The sequence below is a fragment of the Eumetopias jubatus genome, unplaced genomic scaffold, assembly GCF_037043125.1.
Source record: "Eumetopias jubatus isolate StellerSeaLion01/CBP00866 unplaced genomic scaffold, mEumJub1_p1.0 scaffold_1, whole genome shotgun sequence".
Lineage (NCBI taxonomy): Eukaryota > Metazoa > Chordata > Mammalia > Carnivora > Otariidae > Eumetopias > Eumetopias jubatus.
This window is the reverse complement of record NW_028274807.1, coordinates 179,191,376-179,212,943: the sequence shown is the minus strand read 5'-3', so window position 1 is coordinate 179,212,943 and position 21,568 is coordinate 179,191,376.

The following is a 21,568-nucleotide window of genomic DNA, read 5'->3' as shown; positions in this document are numbered from 1 at the left end:
AAAGTTCAACATCTCAGTTGACGGAGCTGACAGTTGGAGAGATAAACAAGAGTTAGCCAGGCAAATAAAGGAAGGAAAGGTGCTCTCAGCAGAAGACAGAGCTGGTACAAAGGCCCAGCGGGGGAGGGAGCAGAGAACACGGTAGGCACAGAGAGGTGGGTGCAGCTGGAGTGGGAGTAAAAAGAGTGGGTTGCATGATGCCCATCAGGCCCAGCAGCAGACCCGCAGCAAAACATTCCTACGTTGTCCTGTCTGCCAGGCACTGCTCTAACACCTGTACTTGGACTCCCCCATTCACATCTAAAGCAATGCAGCAAGGTAGATATTAGCATCCCAATTTCACGTATGAGGCGAGTAAGACAAAAAGAGATAAGTAACTTTCTGAGGCCCTAGACCCACGTGTGAGAAGGGACAGAGAGAGACTCGAAGGAGAAAACACAGTACGTGGTGAGCAAATGAAACACGTGGGTCACTAGACACAGCCCACTCCCCATGATAGTGGCTAGTGCAGCTGGTCGGGAGACGAAAAGCTGGTTTGGCCAAAAGAGCTCAGCAGGGCCGTGGTTAGTGCTGGCTTCACCAGCTCTGCCCTACACCGAGCAGGTGCCTAGATGTGCTTCCTGTCCCTTCTGCTGCTTTTTCCACATGGCTGGATTTATTTTCAAAACAATTTATAGTTATATTAAATATTAAAGGCACTTTGCAGGTGGTGTTTACTGTTTGAAAAATTAACAAATGTATGTTGTGCTGTATAAAATGGCAAAAACCAATTTGGAGTGCTTGATGGTTGGGGCTAGGTGATAGCAACAGGACAGCTGTTTCCAGATTTTAAGGAGATAGCATGTTCAGTGTGGCCCCGTTACATGACTGGGCAGGAGGGACAGCCTGGGGCTGGCTGAGAGATGGAAAGGCCTCTGTTAGCCTCTGCTTTGCTCGAGTAGCTGTTTGCAAAGGCCACGGTCCACAATCACAAGAAGCCCAGGTCTGCATGGAAGCCCATTTTGTTCTAAAAGTATCATAACACTATTTTTATAATGAGACTTTGACCATGTGCCCAGCAGTGTGATGCATATTCTCTATTCACTATATGACGCATTCATTGCTTCTATGAATGTTTATGGAGTACTCACCCTGTGTCAGACATAGAGCACAGAAACCCAATCCCTGCCCTGGTGGGGCTTATGTACTGAGAGGGAAGACAACAAGAAGCAAATAAGCTGACTCAGACACAAGGTAACTGTAGACTGGGATTAGCACCAGGAAAGAAGTATATAATGTGTAGAGATACAGAGTAACAAGGGATGGGAAGTAGGCGTGGTAAGGGAAACCTCTCTAACCAGGTGACATTTAAGCTGAAGCCTGATAGATGATAAGGGTCAGCCATGGGGAAAGCTAAGGAAGAGGTATTCTAGGTTGAAGGAACAGCACATGCAAAGGCCCTGGGGCAGACAAGAGCTTGGCACAGTGTAGAAACTGACAAAAGACCAATGTCACACTACGAAGCTGAGAGCAGAGTTTCTGATTGGGTAGTTCTGGGGTGAAGCCTGAGGATTCCCATTTCTAACAAGCTCCCAAGTGATACTCATGCTGCTGGTCTGCAGACCACACTGCTTCACTCCCAGGGTGATTGAGAGTGTTTGCTTTCGGTGTAAGAATGGTAACAGAAGTGAGAAGCTATGACATCCTTAGCACTTCTACTGTGCCAGGCACAGATATTTGTGCTTTCATGTATATTATATATAGTGAATTCTCAGAGCCCTTTGAGGTAGGTATTACTATCACTTCTAGATCACTATTTCTACAGATGGGTAAACTGAGGCATGGAGCAGTAAAGTAACTTGCCTAAGTTCCCACAGCTAGTTCCAGGCACAAATGGGATTAGAACCCACCACTCAGACTCCCAGGTCTGCCTCCAGCATCCTTGAGAGAATCATTTCTTGTTTCCATGTCTCTGGTACCATTCAGTAAGGTAATGAATGGACTTATTAACCCTACAGTCTGCCATTACCTCGCCAGCCCCTGAGGCACTGGTTTTGTGCACCCTGCACCACATGGCGGCTTTCTTTTTCTTTCCTGCTCCCCTTTTGTGATTATTTCAGCAGCTATTCAAAGGAGTGTGTGTGCCTTTAGTTTCCTCTGACTGATGGGGTTTATCACAGGCATCCAGAGAGAGCCCCGGGTGAATATCTCAAACATTTCCTGTGTTTATCAATCTCACACCCTTAGAGGTGGGGCGGTCAGTGCCCCTGTGGCTGAGGTTGATGGGACACCTGTTATGGGCTAGGTGTTGAGCTAAAGGCCTCTCAAACCCTCTCAACTCTGCTACAAGCAAGGTGTTATTATCAGTCCCTGTCTATGGAGAGAACAGCCAAAGTTCAGAGAAGCAAAGAAAATTGCTCCAGGTCTTGCAACTGGCAAGGGTGGAGCCAGGATTTGATCCCATGGGTGGCGGGATCCTGAGCCTATATTCTTCACAAACTCTCTGGTTCAGTCAGGATTATGTGTAAGGAGAAGCTTAAAGCACCAGAGCTGGTGTAAGAGGGGTCCAGGGCACAGGGTCAATCACGATGGAAAAATACACAGATTGCTACGGAAGGAACAAATCGATCGATCCTTCCAAGTCCTTCCAAGTCCACCTTTTGACAGATGGGAAACTAAGTCTCCAAGTTGGGACATGACTGATTTCTCTTCTTCATAATGAATCCAGACTTGTTCAACCTTGGCACTGTTGACATTTGGGAGAGATAATGCTGGGGATTGCTCTATGCACGTCGCATGGGGTTGTTCTGTGCACTGGAGGATGTTGAGAACATCCCTGGCCTCTATCCACTAGCACCCCCACCCCAGTGTTAACAACCAGCAATGTCTTCAGACATTGTCATATGTCCCCTGGGTGTGTGTGTTTTAGGGGGAGGGTACAAAATTAGATCAGACCACTTACATGCTCAAAATTCTTCAAGTCTCCCATCATTTCTCTGGACAAAATACAAACACCTTTGCTGGATTTATCAAACATTCAGCGACATGGCCCTGCTCAAATTTCGGCTCTTGTCAGCCCCTCCCCCACCCCAGTAAAAAAAAAAATTCACAGCGGACAAATAACTGAGTGCTTCCTACACACTAGGCACTGTTCTAAGTCAAGCACCCTCACAGAGTTACCATCCCTATGTCACAGCTTAGAAAGCTGAGGTCTCTAGGGTCTAAGAAAGGTGTCCAGGGCCACCGGTGTCCAGAGCACCGGGCTTAAATCCTGGCACTCTGACCCTGACCCAGGAACTTGCTACTTTATGTTCTGGCCAGTATACAATAGAACGAACCAAACGACCTGCTTCTCAAATGTGTCCCCCCTCTCTCTGCTCCCTTCCTGTGCTGTACACCTCCCAACACCCTTCCCTGCTCCCCTGCACCACGGATTCCTGCCCTCCCCGTGGGGGAGAACAGGCCCGCGTGTGTATCCCACTTCCTGGCACACATCCAGGCTCAGCCAGTGTTTGTTAACTTCAGAGGGTGTCAGGCCAGGCCTCACCTCTCCCGGAAGGGCTGTCTTAATCAGGGATCATTTGCTTGGCAAAAACAAACTCACTTGAGCTAACTTAAATAAAAGGAAAGCAATTATGAGGAGTTAGGTTATCTCGTGGGCCCCAAGGGCAAGAATTCATTTGGGTACCCACTCATTTAAGACGAGAAACACTTCACAAGAGACTGGTACTGGGAATTGAAAAGCTGGCAGGAATCAAATCGGCTCTTTCTCCTCGGGTCCCTGGGGAGCACTTTCCTCTTCCTCTGCTTCATTCTCCCACCTCGTACCTCAGAACAGCCTTCTAGCTCTTTCCGTTCGTTCATCATAACTCGGGGCCCCAAGATGGCTGCCCAGCATGGCCGTCCTCGTCTGCTCTGGCTGCCGTAGCCAAATACCACAGCCTGGGAGCTGAGAGACAACAGAAAGTTCTCTCTCGCCGTTCTGGAGTCTGGAAGTCCGAGATCAGGGTGCCAACAGGGTTGGGTTCTGGGGAAGGTCTGCTTCCTAACTGCAGATGGCCAGCTTCTATGTCTTCACAGGTCGAAGTGGTGAGGGGTCTGAGGGTTCTGCCCTCATGACCGAATCATTTCCCAAAGACCGCCCCCCAAATACCATCACCTTGGGTTAGGTTTCCACATACGAATTTGGGGGGGGGATGGCGGACACAAACATTCAGACCATAGCCGTGGCTGTTCCAACAGGGGCCATCCCAGCCTGAGTCTATGCACCTTAAAGGTTTAGTCTGTGGAGCTGCTTACTTCAAATCTGAGTCCCAGTGACAGGTAAAGGGGGAGGGGGAGGGGGGGATCTGACTGGCCCTGCTTGGGTCACGTGGTCAATAGCCTATAGATGAGGGGGCAGGAGTCAAGGACTATAGACCCCTCAGCCGGAGCTCTGGGAACAAGCTCTCTCAGAAGGGGAAGTGGGCCAGGAGGATTATCCATGACTGACGAAGGCATCGAAGGGCAGGGAACATTAACGGCAGAGGAAATGATCAGAGAGAAAAAGAGCCTGATGTCTTCCTGATTGTTCTGGGGATTACCCTGGGGACAGGTCTCCGCTCCTCTGCAAGGAGTGGCCCTGTCACTCCGTTCTTGCTGGCGGAGCTCCTAGTCTGAGCAGGGCCCACCTAATGAGGCCCGATCACACAGTGCCTTCATTGCCTTTGCCTCCCCCTACACACACACACACACACACACACACACACACACACACACACACACACACACACACACGGGCGCGCACACCCGCTTTCTGGCACTTATGTGGCAGCTGCTGCTCAACTGCTTAAGTGTCTACAAGGCTCAGAGACGAGATGAGGACATAGAAAAGGTCCAAAACAGCTCCCGTGGCTGGTCTGGAACGGGCGCCAGGAGCCACAGGCCAACCACATTCTCCATCTGACTACTGGCTTCCAATTAACAGCCAAGCTGCGGAGCTTGGGTTGGGGCAGGGAGACCAGACAGAGCAGGTTCCAGGTAATTAAGGCTAAGCCAGAGCTGAACACTGTCCCTCAAATGTGGTTCTTCCTCTTCTGCTGGAGGAGGCACGATGCAAGAGGAAGGTCCGATGGCTTCTCGACAGCCCAGGTTACAGGTCTGGTGTATGGTACAACTAGGGCTTGCATCTTCCACCCAGAGGAGAGCACCCTATTCCAACCCTGCCTGCTGGGTGCAGGCAATGTCTTCTACCTTTCTCCTCCTCCTCTGGGCCCCACTGAGCCCAGAAGGTCTAATCATATTTAGCACATTGCAGTTTTAGGCCCTGTGGTTGCAGTAAATCATGTAATTCACCATTACTGCACCTGCATCCGAAGCTCCTGGAAAGCATACCACAATGCAGATTTCCGGGCCCTACCCTTGAGCTATAGATTCAGAATCATTGGAATGGTAAGGCCCAGGAACCTGCATTTTTCACAAATTCCCTCCCCTCACCCCCATTACCATCGGAGATTTTGTTGTACTCAAAAGCTTAAGAATCAAGAATTACGGGCTTATCATGTGACTCTAGGATAAGGAGATGGCCCTGGATTATTCAGGTGAGCTGGTGTCATCACAAGGATCCTTTAATAGGAAAGGAGGCAGAAGAGTTAGTACCAGGCTGATATCATACTCAACCAGCCACTGCCAGTTTTGAAGATGAAAGAAGGAACCACAAGCCAAGGAACATAGGTGGCCTCTAGAAGCTAGAAAAGGCAAGGAGGTAGATTCTCCCCTAGAGCTGCCAGAAAGGAATACAGCCCTTGACTTCAGCCCTTTGAGGCCTGCACTGGACTCACGACCTCTAGAACTATAACACAATTAGTGTATTTTGTTTTAAACAACAACAAATCCCCGGCACGGTGGTTAGAAGCGTGGTGTCTAAACTCAGAGCCTGGCTCTGTTATTACTTGGTCAACTGACCAGATTAACTCCCCCTCTTGGCCTCAGTTCTCTCACCTGTGAAATGGGCATACAGTAAGCACTCCCCAATGGTAACGATTCTTGGTAGAGGACAGAGAACAAAGGGACGAAAGCTATGCAGGCTGAAGAATCTGACCTGACTTAGACTGGGAGGCTGAGGGAGTGGGGTGTCAGGCAAGAATCATTCCTGTGCAGGAAGCAGCAAAAAGCCGGGAAGGTCCACAGGACATGACATCCTGCAAAGTCCCTGCCAGTGAGACAGCATGGGACATAGACACCACCAAGGGAAGGGTAAGGCTAGAGCTAGAAATGGCCAAGGGCAAGGTGGAGAAGTGGGCAGGAGCCAGACTGGGAGAGGGCTGGGGGACCAAGAAGTGGGGGCCGGATCTTGTGGCTGGAGCAGAGCCATGGAAGAGCTTTAGTAGAGGTGTGTGTTAGGTTTCCAGACCATCCCACCCCCACACACGGGCACCCCACGTCCTTGCTCAGAGTGCGCTTCAGAAGAACCCACCCTTGGCCTCCTCTGTCCCCTCCTCATGGGTCAAGGAGCCTGCGGTGGCAGAGGACACATGACCTAGAGCCTGTGCTCCCTTCTAGACTATAGTCTTAGTACCCAGAGCTCAGAATTTCCTGCTCCAAAGGGCCCGAACCCACCTCTGAGGCCTCTGCAAGCCTGTCTCTGGTCTCTCTTCCTTCCCCAGGGAGGCCACTGTGGCCTGGTCCACAGCCCTGGGGCAGATACACATACACAGCTGTGCGTGTACAGGGGACAGTCCTTGGACCTACAGATTTGGGGTGTCCACACACATGGGGAGCTGGAGGTGGGAATATCCCAGGACTGGGCCTCCATGTATACCTTTCTCCCAGGCCCCAGCTACTACAGATTTGCTTGTTGGCTCGTGAGGAGAGTATATTAGGGGAGACTTGCAGACCCATTGCCAGGCTGTTGCCAAAATCCCAGCAAAGGAAATAGGGACTTCTAGCTAAGTTGTGGAAGGATCAGAGGAAGAGAAGCAGACTGATTCAAGAGCTATTCAGTAGGTGACCTCATGCTATGCCCTATCCTGTCTCTAACTGCTCATGGGAACAAATATATCATTCCACAGAGAAAAAGAGAATGTCATTTGAAACTAGAAGGGGCTAGAGGCAGAAATAATGGCCTTGCCCACGTTCTATGGAGAAAAGGTAAAAGAAAAAAAATTGGTGAATCACAACAGCTAACATAGGGCCAACTCACTTGCAAAAGCACCCTGCTGAACCCTAGTGAGAACAATGACCTCTGAATCATGGTAGGGGCAATGAAGAACAGAGGTCATGGGAGGGAAGCTTTGAGCTTATGTGATATTAAGGCTGGGTGGAAATCTCAAGACCTCTCTTTGCCCTCACCAGATCTGAACTGTCAAATAAGGCCCGGTGGTCTGAACCAGGGCCCAGTTCTCTGGGGTGTCCTGGGGGCCTGGTTCCAGAGGCAAAGAACACAGACCACACCTCTGCTCAACCCCCTGAGACCCTAAAGGCTCAGAGGAGACACTTCCATATACAGCCGCAAGGGAGCTCGTGCTCAATAGCCAGGACTCATCTCAACAGAGACTCTTTCCATGGATACCAGCAGGGAAGACAAGGTGGAATGGCTGACCATGTTGGAAACTTCCAGCAAGAAAAACCACCCTGGCTGTTAGAGTGATCATCCTCATAAAGGCTGACATTTATTAAGCATTAATTGTATGTCAGACACTCTTCAGGTACTCAGTTAATCCTCACCACCTTACAAGATAAAGGTAATATTATTGCCCCTTTGCCAAGAAAGAACGGATGGATGGGAAGGTTAGGTAACTTTCCCAAGGTCACAGCTAAGAAAGGCTAGAGCTGGGATGAGTCTAGGAAGTCTTCCACAGAAGGTAATCAAAGGACCTGGGGAGTCCATTAGTTTTGGGTCCCCATCACCTTCACTGACCTTCCCCACCACTCTGCCTGGAAGAGACAATTAAATCTAGCACTCTTTCCAATACTGGGAACCTAGGTTCTCATGGCTCCCTGAAAGAGGATGGAAAGACACCTATTTCTCAGACAGAAGAAAAAGACCTAAGACCAGAATGAAAGTCTCTTTAATACTTTTTCTAAAATGGGAGTATCTTCTGTTTCATTCCTGACAACATATGATCAATGTAAAAACTGCAATGAATACAGAAGTAAAAATCTACCACCCACTCCAAGGCCCCTAGTGTCATATGCCTCTTCCTCAAAATAAATGCTTCAGCAATTTGGTGTACATTTTTCTAAGCCAGCATTTCTCATAATGTGACTTGCAGACCCTGAAGGTCCCACAACCCGTTCAGAAAGTCCTCGGGTCAAAATTATTTTCATAATAGTACTAGGAAATTATTTGCCTTTTTCACTATGTGATTTGCATTGATGGTACAAAAGCAGTGGGGGTTCAAACTAGCACCTTAGCACAAATCAAGGCATAGCACCAATAAATCATTGTCATTGTCAGTCATTGGGTTCATCACTTCCACTTTTGCAGTTAAGTGAAACTTGATTTTCCTAAAAATTGTCCTTGAGGAAGCATTACAAACTATTACTTTTATTAAACCTCTACCCTTGAGAACATTTTTTTTTTTGAGAACACTTTTTTTTCCAATATTCTTGGTGATGAAACAGGAAGACTGCACAAAGCACTTCTGCTGCATATTGTGTATGATGGTTGTCTCAAAGAAAAGTGTTTGTGGGATATTTGCGTTGCCAGCTCAACTAGCCACATTTTTCAAGGAACACCACTTTCACTTGAAAGTATTACTGTCAGACAAGCTTTGGCTATTGCGTTCTTGGAAATTTGGCAGAAAATTTTTACAAAATTTACAAAGTGGCCTGTCATCTCAAAGAAAGCAACTGACAGTATTCATTGCCAATGAAAAATTTGAGCTTTCAAGCAAAAATTGGAATTTTGAAAAACTTGGATCATCTACTATGTGCTTGACAGATTTCCTGTGTTTAAAGACTTTTCTGATGAGATCAGTGTTGATATTAACAAATGTGACATTTTGATATTATATAATGAAATGTGTCAACATTTGAAAGATCTCCACAACTCAGTGAACCAGTATTTTCCAAATGATGTCACAAAATCATGCATGGGTAAAGGATCCATTTAAAATACAAACAGACCAACTGATTTCAATATAATATGGTATAAAAAGTTTACTGGTTTGATTTCATATTGCAACTAACCTCTAAAAAACTACCACTTGGTGAGTTTTCATGTAATATCAAATTATCACAATTATCTGAAAAGGCTATTAAAATTTCCCTTCCTTTTCCAACTGTGTGAAGCTAGATTTTTCTCATATATTTCAACCAAAACAACACATCACAACAGATGATATGTAAAACAGATATGAGAATCTGGCTATTTTCAATTAATACAGGCACTGAAAAGACTTGCAAAGGTGTAAAACAATCAAATTTTTAAACTAGATCTTGCCTTAAAAATATAGTTATTTTTCCTAAAAATGTGATTTATATGTGTTATGGACTAAATGTGTCCTCCCCAATTCCTAAATTAAAATCCTAATCCCCAGTGTGATGGTATTAGGGGGTGGGGCCTTTGGGAGGTGATTAGGTCATGAGTGGGGAACCCTCACAAATGTGATCAGTGCCCTTATAGAAGAGACCCTAGAGAGCTCTCTCACCGTCTTTCTTCCACATGTGAGGGCAATGACAAATAAATAGTCTTCAGCCTGGAAAAGGACCCTCACAAGACTCTAACAATGTGGCACCCTGACCTAGGACTTCCAAACTTCATAACCGTGAGAATAAATTTCTTTTATCTATAAGCCACCTCATCTATGATGCTTTGTTATACCAGCCCAAACGAAGACAATGTGTGAACATGTAATGGGTTTATTTTTGTTATTTTGATGAATTAATAAATATTTTAAACCTACATTTAAAAAAAAGATTTTTGGAGTCCTGTAGTTTTGAAGGTATAAAGAGTTCTGACATCAAAGTTTGAGAACATCTATTCAAACTATTTTATGCATAAATTACTTTTTCACTTAAAAAGTATCAAGGATAGAGGCATCTGGGTGGCTCCGCTGGTTAAGTGTCCAACTCTTGGTTTCGGCTCAGGTCATGATCTCTCGGTTATGGGATCCAACCCCATATGGGGCTCCATGTTCAGCACAGAGTCTGCTTCAGATTCTTTCTCTCCCCCTCTCCCTCCTGTTGTGTTCTCCCAGCTCACACTCACTCTCTCTCTAAAGTAAATAAAATCTTTTTAAAAAATGTACCAAGGATATCCTTTGATGTCAAAGCTAATATTCAATAATATAAATACCTACCTTTTATTAAGTGTTTAGAATGTGCTCAGACATTGTGCTAAACAGTTTGCATACATCAACTCATATCCTTTTACTCTTCACAAAAGAACTAGTGTGAGGTAGGTACTATTTCTCCTATTCTACATATGAATAAATAGACACAGAGAGGGTAAGCTACTTGCCTAAGGATACACAGCTAATGAGGTGATTCAGCAAGTTGTGAATGCAGGCACTCTGATTCTAGAGTCTATAGGCTTTATAGTGGTCAAAAGTATGGAAGTCCAAAGATCTCTATGAATAAATGCACATTGAATAGTTATAAATGACTAGAGTCATGTATAGGGCTTTAGTTAGGAATAATTACAATGTAAGTTGGAGTAGTTGATTTAGGTGCCGTGAATCACCAAGTAAGTAAACACTGGTTTGGGTGTACCTGTTGTGTTTCTGGTACCAGGCTTCCGGTACCTGAAAGAGCTCAAAGACAAGGGAAGATTCACTGTTGTCCTGCACACTATTTCAAGACCCTGGGCGAAAGCTAAGAGTTTCCCTGTCAAACTATGAAGGGTGCCTTCCCCAACCTCACCCCCCGCTAACCCAGTGTCTGTCTTATACACTTTCCTAAGACCCCATACTTCTCCTTATGGCATTTATCCCAATTTGTAAAGACCAACTTGCAGGCTGGATTGATCAGACTCCCCTCTACTCCAGACCATGTGCTCCAGGAGAACAGGCACCCTAGCTGTTTTGCACTCATCCTTCTAATCCCCTGAGCCTAGGACAATGCCTGGCACACAGTAGCTGCTCAGTCAACACTGTTTGAATGAATAACTGGAAAGCAGACACTCTCAGAACTCTACACCTAAACCCTCAGATCCCTTTACCATGATCAGGTGCATGAGCTCCAGATGTGCTGTGGCCCCCTCCAACCCGCATCTGTGCTTTTCTGTTGGGGGTGCTAGAGCCAGCTTGGTCCATACCAGCGCAGCGCTGGAAGTGCCTGAAAATTATGTCTTTCTGGGTACAGCCCTCAACCAATGACTAACAGGTGAGGGTAGCAAGTTCTAATACTTTAGCCCTGTCCCTCCTCCATCAGTACACTTTGAGTATACCCCACTCTCTTCCCAGAGCTCCCCCAACAAAACTGAATCAAATGCACCCTCTATAGGACTTGGTTTCATACCACACCACTTCCCCCCCCCCATCCTATCAGTTTTCCCCTGAGACACTTCCTAATTAGTCACTCAAATCCTTGCCTCCAGGTCTGCTCCTGGGGAACTCAACCTAAGATAGACTGGGACCCTCAATCCCCTCTGGACCCCTTGTGCCTCTTCAACACTTCATTTTATTTGTTGAATGAATGAATACTGGCATCTTATTTATCATCCTCAAGCCCCAGGGCAAAGAGTGGAGTGGTTAAGGAAAGAAGCTATTGCAACAATGTTCTCTAGAAATCTTGGTAATTAAGACCTTTGGGAATGTGGTACCAACAGTGGTGTGCTGGAGCTGGTTCAAATTGGCTTGCGCAAGCCAACTGTTAAATATTCAGGAATTCTGTAAATTGGTTGTTAAACCCTTGGTAGCTTGAAATTGGCCATGGTGGGAGTATTTACACCACAGAAATTGGCAGATGCTACAAATCCGGGCTGGTCTCTGTACCTTCTACCCTCCCCCACCTTACTCCCTCACCCTTACTCCCTGGAACCAGTTTACTACTATACTACTGGGAAGAACATTTCAGGGTTAAAATGGGAAAACCTGTACATAAACTATAGTGTAGTGGGGTTAACACTATCGGTTGTGAAGTCAGAGAGACCTGGAATCAACTGTACCATCCCTTATTGATTCTATGACCTTAGACAAGTTACATAATTTCTTTTTGTCTCTATTTCCTCATCTATGAAACAGGAATAACCTTTTTATTTGCCTCTTGACATAATAAATGTGAGACGTACTTAGCTCAGAGGCTGGCATATAAAAATAGCTCAATGAATGATAGTTACTGTTAAGTTAGAAGAACCAAGGAACATAGAAAGGCCCCAAACATGGTCTTGGAGACTACAGTCGTGGTATCCCCATGTCAGCAGCCTTCACCTCGATGGTTCACTCTTTAATTGTCAGTCCAGGCCTATAAGTTCACCCTGACCAAAAGCTATGGTTCTTGGTGAACTCTTAAGGAGATTAATTGCTCAGCTGAGTACTTATCACATGGAAACCCCAGGATCCAGATGCTGCCTTATTCTATGGATAACTCAGAGAGTGAGCACTAGCTCTTGGCCTCTGTCGCTCCCTTCAAGAGAAGGCAATCCATTCAAGGCAGGTTTATTAGCAGGTAGCTGTGCCCACGTAGCAGAAATCCCATTGCCCTAATAGGACCCATGCTCCCAGGGGCATTACAGGGACATGAAATCATCCCATCCGATCTGACAATTATTTAACAGGCACTACGTATCCTGAGTCAAATGCAAAAGGTCATCTGAAAGGTCAGCACTCATAGGATGGTGCAGCTGAAGCTGCCAGTGCCCCACTCGTGTCTCTTTGGGACTGGCTTCCCTACTCCTGATGGCTTTCCCAAGCCACCTGTGGCTCTGGCCATAGGAGCATGCCCCTGGAAGCAGCGCTCGGCCAATGACTGATGGGAATGGGTGGCTAAATCTCCAGGTTTCTCCCCACTGGGGTGAGGCAACTCTAAGGCATGTTCCCCAGTGCCTCACACAAGTTACCAGTGGGACTGAGCCTATATAGCAGTTGTCCACAGCAACCCAGAGAAGCTGCCCCACAGCACTGACCCTCTTGTTTATGTACATATACCTTCCCTTCCCTACCTCGTTTCGGCTGCTTACCAATGCTTCCTGGGTTCAAACCCCAAAGAGAGTACACTGACATGCAATGCTTGGTCTCAGGGTTGAGGTGGCAGAGGTCAGGGCGGGGGGGGGGGGTGCAGATTCAACCAAAGATAAATGGATCCAATTATTCAAACACCTACCATGTGCTAGACAGTATCTGGTGTTTCTCTCTGTGGACTGGCATTACATAGATGGTGGGACAGGGTAAGTGTAAGAAGGAGAATTGAGTAGGGCAAAGAATGGCAAAGCAGGCTGGGATTTCAGATAAACGGTTATTCATCTTCTGCTCTCCCTCCACCCTTCTTGGGTTGTGACATGCAATACATATATCAAACTTGTAAATGTTGACTGCAAGCATTTGACCCAGAGTTACGGGCTTGCTGGAGAAAATGGAGTGGACATTTAACACGGAACCTCCAGATGGGCCCTTTCCCGTAGCAATAATAAAAGATAGCATTTATTAAGCTCTAACTGTTTCTCAGATACTGTGATCAAAGGCATGGTTGAATTCAGTTGCCACATCACTATGTAGAGGGTACTGTTATATTTCATTTTATGGATGAAGAAACTGCATCTCAGAGAAGTCACCTGCAGAGAAAAGTGGTGTAGCCAGGACCGGAACTCAGAGCCCATGCTCCTGAACCACGGCTGCCAATACATTGGGCCCTGAAGTGTGACGAGGACTTACAGATCAAATTCTTCCTCTCTGACCCACTGGAACACAGGGTCATTATTCAGTTATCCTGGGAAAGAGCATTCCTCTGATCTGTTCCATTTTCAACAAGATACTCATACTGGTTGAGGAATATTTCACCCCCCCTCCCTGATTTCCTTTCTCTACTTTTCTGCCTTTGAGACCTCCCTACACACATTCATTACAGTACATCAGGTAGAAGGGAATGGAAGACACCATGTCCAACAAAACAAAGAAAACCCACCACTGCTAGTTGCCAAGGCCCTGACAACAAGTCACTGTGCTTCAGTCTTCTGTGGAAGAACATTAAAGGTCATGTTCATCAGTCTGAACGTTGGCTAAGAAACCGACACTTTGGCCAAATGACTCAGTCAAGACGGAAACATTATTTTGTTCGCACTGGTGCAGGCCAACATTCCCCCAAAAAGAACACTGCTGAGGATCAATGGAATGTTCGAATGAAATAGAATTCCATTCTATCCTTTAGTTTACACTCCTCAAAGCTACTTTGGTCTTTCTGTTCACTGCCCTGGAAAGACCTGGCAGAACCATGGTTCTCTATAGAGAACCTCCAATAGGTTCTAGTCTCTAGGTCTCTAATAGAGACCATGGTTCTCTATAGAGAACCTCCAATAGGTTCTAGTCCCTAGGTCTCTAATAGAGACCATGGTTCTCTATAGAGAACCTCCAATAGGTTCTAGTCCCTAGGTCTCTAATGGAGACCATGGTTCTCTATTCCCCCACAAGGGTAAGGGGTCAGCACCACACTGAGCCACGAGGAGAGAAGAGGCATACATGATGTCCTTGATCCCTGGCTGATGGAGATCCCCACTTGGGAAGGGGCTGGCTACATAAGCGTGCAGTCTGCAGACTCCCCGAGGAGCCGGGATCAGAAAGCTCTTGGCACCGGACCGACTGTCTAGGGAGGGGCAAGAGGTCAGGGTGGCGTGGTTTTAACCAGTTGGCGTTGATTACTTGGCATTTGGCTGTGTGCTCTCAGCTCTCGAACCGGAGCCTGGCCAGGTCAGCCTGACCCCAGGTTGTCGCCCCAGGGGAATGTCAAATAACTGGCATTGTTAACTGGCCACTGATGACCAGGCCTGGAAGACAAAAGTCTCAGTTGCTAGGGCTTTTGTTAGCCTGCTCTTGAATCAGTTCTTCTGGCTGGCAAATTATTGTGGTTCCGGAGGGAACTGTACTGGTCTAGGCCTTCAAATCCTTGTATATATTCCTTGCCCTTCAGCTTCCCTACCCTGTGTGCGGGGCTGAGCAGGCAGCAGGGAAAGGGGAGGACGGGGGAGGAGGAGAGAATGCCCCATGCAGGGTGGGTTTCTCAGGCTCGGAGGTCAGCAGTGGCTGGGATTGGCCAAGCGAGGCATTATCAAGAGGTTGGAGGGCTGGAAGAAGAGAGTAACCGGGGCATCTCCCCAACCCTCTCTCCACCTCAAGTGATCCAAATTTTAAAGAGCCAAAATCCAACAGGGGCAGGATTAAGATGAAGTGAATGATGCCAAGTTGTGCAAACAGAGGGCCAGATCCTGACTTTTTTTTTTTAAATGTTGATATTTTGTTCATCATAACATTTTTTCATTGATTTTTAGTATTTTTAAAATATTGCATGGAAATATTATTTATCTTGATTCTGATTTTTTTTTTTTTTATGTCCCCATAGAACCTGCAAGTACCTCTTTGCCTCAGGCTAGACTGGGCCTTGCCTTCCTGTACGTGGGTCACATGTGGGTCTAATTCTACTTGATGTTCCGTAGGCTACTCTTGTTCACTTGATGTTCCATAGGCTACTATGTTCCTAGCATTTCTGTGTGAATGAGTATAGTTCTATATTACCCATTGCTTGAGATCATGTGTTATAAAATTTTTTCCCAACCCCTTCCTGGTGGGTCCAGCAATCTCTGCCAGTGTCCCAGCCATGTCCCTAACATTTCTGTGTGTGCCAGCCAAATGCCACTGTGGACATACATATTTCTGCATTGGAAGTCTTATTCCAGAACTGCAGAATGCAGCAGGGGCAAGTACTGAGAATTAACAACTGCCAGGAACAGCTCTTGGCCAGTCACTGGAGAGGTTAGCATATAAATACTCCAGCTCCCTTGCCCACTGGGTGAGGCAACTCTGAGGTGTGCGTTCTACACTAGGTTCCAGAGCTTTCCCATGGAAACCCAGCTCTGGGTGCCCACCCCAGTGGTACCTGACTTAGCAACACATCTTTCATTAGCGGCCTGCTCTTCCCTACATCACTTCTCCATGCCCTTCCAGGATTGTCTCCACATCCCCTTTGAAAAATGCACTCAAATATCTGTCTCTGAATCTGTGTCTCTTAAAATGGGCATTCAGATTATTTCAAATTTTTTTACTATTTACAGGATGACCCCTTAATAGGCCCTTTGGGGTCCATGGTCTGAACCAAACAAAGAAAACAGAAGAGGGGTTTTTGTAAAGCCAGAAAAGGAAAGAGACTATGTATTAGCCTGAGAGCATCTCAGAGTATGTCACATAAAATTATCATTTTTACTATGTGCCTTGACATCAAAAACTTGAAAAGCATTGTTCTCACCTACCAGACTGTGCATTAACTTCTGTAACTCCAGTGATTGGCACATAGATTATCAAAAAATATTTGTCACATGAATAAAAGGAGTCACTGATTAATGCTCTGAACCTCTGCCAAGCCGAGCACATGAGACCACACAACTTACCTGAGCCACTGAGCATCTGTGCCTCAGTATTCTCTAATTCTACAATCAAGACAGAGAACAGTGTAATACTAAGGTTAGCAAAGTGAGTTGCGGGCTGCCATGGAGACATAAAATGGGGGTCCGGTCTTTGGAGATGAAAACATTCTCTGATCCTAAATGGCTACAGGAGAAGAATCAGATGAACGTTTTTGAAGTGGGAGTCAGGCTTCAGTGCCCACATTGGGAGAGCTTCTGTGCCTGCACATGTTGGCAAGAGAAAGAGATTTTCCATCTTCAGTGAGGTGAGACATATCCTCTACCAGCTTCACCCCTTCCCTCTCCCTCCTCTGTCCTGGCTGCAAAGTACCAGGTAGGACTTCATAAGATCCCTGCACTCCATGAAGCAGCTCTAGACCCAAGGCTCGGGGCCACAGTGAAAGCAGGATTTCAGCAAGAACTAGACAACTCTACTATTTCAATAGCTATCAGTTGACTCTAGAAGCATTTTTCTAAGATGATGAGGGAAATCTAGTTCTTCCAAGAGCTGGTGAGAGAAGGCTGGAACTTTTGCTGAAACGTCCTCATAAGAGCCCTCCCTCATTCTGACCCAGCCTCCAGCCCACACCAAGATTGGATTTTGTTGACATTGGTCTTAAACAGCTTCTCCCAGACAGTTTCCTATCTGGTTATTCCTAAGCTATCCACTCTCTTCCATACCAAAGATTCCTGTTTTTAGAGAGCAGGCCCTCCCGTTGCAGAGCCACCGATCTAGCTGGGGTGTGCATCCCAAAAGGCAGCAGGCTCTTTCTGGGGAGCCAAGATGGGGGCCAGCTTTCCACTATTATGCTGAAAGGCTTAACTTTTTTTTTAAAAGCCTTAACATTTTATTTCCTGAGTGTTATATGCCTCTGCTTGGCTGCTTTTCTCTTCATTTGCCAGGATGTGTACCTTCACTTCTGCCCATCCTGAAGTCTTTGCCCACAAGTTGTCCACTGTGGAAACAAGAGTCTGGAAGTGGCTTCCCACCAAATAAACATCCTAGACCATGCACACAGACAGACCGTTTAATGGGGGATCCCCAGGGACTGATGAGTAAGGACAAACTCAGGATTTGTGCCCTATGAAGGCATATTCCCAGAAGCCTGGCCCCACTCTCTTGCCAAAAAAGCAACTTTTCAGCATCCCACCAATTATCAATCCATCTTTCCCATATCACCTTTGTAGGACAACTGCATAGAAGTGGCCTCCCAAACCAACAGACCAACCTGAGCAAGTAGAAGGACTTCCTACATAAGCTCCTGATGGTCTCCCACATCGAGGAATGCTAGAGGCCCAGTCCAAATGCTTAAACACTTTTAAGGTCTCTGCTTATGTCACAAATGCTCACATTCCATTGATGAAAGCAAGCTACAAAGCTAAACCTCAAGTCAATGGGCAAGTATGCATATCCCTAAAGGGGCAGGGAGGACAGTGCTCACCTACACCGTCCCGCCTTCCCTCCAGCCTCGTCTTGAGCCCTCCACCCTTGATTTCCTACTCAGCTATGCTGAACGTATCATGCTATCTCCAGTCTCAGGCCCTTTGCACATGATGCTCTCTCTGTTTGGAAGGCCCTTTCTCTTCCCAATCCTCTATTACTCCTTCTGATTGTTCAGATATAGGTTTCCTTCGTACTTTCTCAGAGAAGTCTGCCCTCGTTCCCAGACCAGGTTGGCTTCCTTGGTTAAGCCGGGATTCTGCACTAGGCACTGTCCTTAGTCACTGCCCTACTTATAGGCAACTACTTAATTAACACTCGGACATCTCTTGTGTTTGCTTGTTTTCCCCCCTTTAGCTGTGACCTCCTTCTGTCTTACTTGATCCACCTGCCTTCTTTTGTAATTCATACCTCAGCCTCAACACCACTTTCCCTGAGCACCCAACTTAAAGTAGCAACATTACATTCAGCCTAACACTTAGAACCCACATGTTTTCACAGTCATTTAATTGTTACACTAACATATACACCCCAGGGGCGCCTGGGTGGCTCAGTCGGTTAAGCATCTGCTTTCGGCTCAGGTCATGATCCCAGGGTCCTGGGATCGAGCCCCACATCGGGCTCCCCACTTAGCAGACAGTCTGCTTCTCCCTCTGCCCCTTCCTCCCTCCCCTGCTCATGCTAATAAACAAATAAAATCTTTTAAAAAAAAAAAAGACAAAAAACATGTACGCCCCAGTAAAGGAAGGGTCCTCGTCTCCCTTGCCCATCCCCACATCCCCAGAGCCTGGCACAGGGCATGCCACATGGTAGGAACTCAAATTTTTTCAATGACTTAGCAAGTCTGGGCAGAGTGCTTCAGTGACTCTCCTATCTCTTAGAAGACCCTCTCCCCGAGGTCTGGAGTCAGGCGTGTCCGTCTGCTGTCATACCTCCACTGCCTGAGAGAGGGCCCAGCCGGTCCTGGGCGATCCATCACAGGTGAATCATCTGAAACGCTGACCCAGGTTGAGTTGCCGCTGACAAGGAAGCCAGTGCAGGGCGCCTGGGTGGCTCAGTCGTTAAGCGTCTGCCTTCGGCTCAGGTCATGGTCCTAGAGTCCTGGGATTGAGCTCCGCGTCGGGCTCCCTGCTCAGCGAGAAGCCTGCTTCTCCCTCTCTTTCCTGCTCCCCCTGCTTGTGTTCCCTCTCTCACTGTCTCTCTCTGTCAAATAAATAAATAAAATCTTAAAAAAAAAAAAAAAAGGAAGCCAGTGCAAGTTGTTACCTTGGGACATGACTTAATAGGGAGGAGAAATAAAACAGGCAAGGGAAGGAGCCACACAGCGTGTGTCCCTGACTGCTGTATGCGACCTGGCACACGGTATAGATCACACCTTAAGGTTGCCCCCCCCCCACCCCCGATAGAGGGCCAGGGAGCTGGGCATGTATCCGTGAACCCTCACCACGCGTTGGCTGAGGGCTGCTAGGGGCCATCCACACCCTGCCGTTTCTGGCCTGTCCTGAACTGGGGCTGAGCTGCGTGGGGAGCCAGAGAAAGCCTGCAGGCAAGGATGGCACTGGGAAGGCCTTCACCAGATCTGCCCGCCCAGGCAGCAGGGTAGGCGGACTCAGGCAGGGCACCATCCATGTCTGCGGCAGACTGCATGAATGAAGGAACAGGAATCCAGGCGAAGGTGCAAAGGACAGAGGATGGCGGGATGAGGAGCGGGAAGGTGGGGGCAAAGGGGGAAAAGGCAAAAGCGACGCTGATACAAGCTTTTATGGCCCTTTCCGAAGCAGCTCTGGGGTCGTAGGAGGGAGGGCTCTTCCCAGTGGAGATGACTCATCCAAGGGGCAGGCCTGAGTCCAGGCTCCGAGCCACCAGCAGCTCTTTGGCAGTTCGCTGCTGGTTTCTCAGAGGTAATAGCCAAAGCAGAAAGGAGTACTGGGGCCTTTACAAAAACAGACCGGTTGGAAAGAGACCGAAATTTACTAGCAGGGAAGAGGGAGGAGGGGAAGCAGTTGCCCGGTCTGGAGGAGAACCAGAAATCCTGCAGCCTCTTCCCAAGCCCCCAGGGATCTGCAGACATGCCCAGGCAAGTCCCTGCTGACCCATGGCAGTGAGCCCCCTGCTGATTTTCAGGTCGAGATATTTCACCCCAGGGTCCCGTTGGGGGCTGTTCCACCACCTCTTCACACCAACACCCAAGGAGGAAAAGAAAAGCAGCAAACAAGGAGAAACTCCGAGGAGCCAGCCCCTCTGATTTGTGAGCAGCTCAGACTGAGGGCTGGTGGCTGGACCCATTTCTAAGCAAGACTGACCTCCTCTACCCCTGCCCTTCAGGACCAGTGACAAGTGGAAAGGTGGGCCAAGGCCGCACACATCCCCATCACCTGGATTTCTGTGGCCATCACTGCTGTGTCCACACCACTCCTCTCCCCATCCTCAGATCAGCTTGCGTACTGAATCCAGGCTGATGTTCCTAACACCACTTTATGCCGCGCCCTGCTGCATCAAGAGAGGATGCTGGAGGTCTTCTGCTAGAGGCCACGGAGCATGGGGGTTAAGGACTCAGCTTCCGGGACCAAGTGGCTTGGGTTCAGATCCTGCCCAGGCCCATGAGCAGGTGCTTCCTAGCCAGTCCCAGTTTCTCTGTGCCTTCCTCAGTGAGAGGGATGGTAAGCCTGGTGTCTACCTCCTCCATCAAGAGCTCTTTAGGACATGGAAATCTGTGTCATTCATGGACATACGGCTGTCCCCTCCCACCCCCCAATGAAGCACCTTCCCAAAGAATTTTCAGAGGCAATTTTTCCTCTTAGCAGTTTGTTTTAGGCAAATTTTAGAACTTCCCCTCTGTGTATCAAGTGAATTGGATCTGTGTCATTTCTCAAAGTGTGGTCCTAGGGACACCTGCCCCCAAGTACTGGGGGACAGGAAGAAAGGGGCTCATCCAATGCATGTCTTAGGACCCATCACACATGAATATCCCTGTTTGATCCTCTCAAAGACCCTGTGTGGTAGCTGTACAATTGCACCCCTCTTAACAGAAAAAGCAGGCTCAGAGAAGTGACAAGACATGCCCAGGATGACTTAGTTACGTATTCACAGAGCATGTCATCAAATGCTGCCACCCCTGCCCTTGTCATGGGGTTTCCTGGTGGATCCCAGCTGCTGAAAACAAAAACACAGCCCACAACTCAAAAGCAGGGATCCTCTGGGGAGGGGGATTTGTGTCTCCCCTCTCTGGTCAAGCACGGGTGAGAGTTTCATCAATCCTGGTAACAAACCTGCCTTTCCCAGCCAGCCTCACTGCAAGATGCTCTGCTTGCAGAAACCATGTCCCTTGGCCTCATCATTCCCCTCTGTTTCTCAATTCTTTGACATTTTATTTGTTCAAACCCTTTGCATACCCATTTAACACATATTTATTGAATATTTTCAGTATGCCAGGGGCTACTTGAGGTGCTAGTGTAAACTGCTATGAACGAGACAAAGTCCCTGCCTGTATGAAGCTTCTACTCGAAAAATCAAAAAGGAATAATGTCAGGGGAGGGAAGTGCTGCTACATACCATTAAGCAGAGTGGAGGGGTGCACTTATTTTAACCCTAAAATAGAAAGAGCTTTTTACGAGACATAA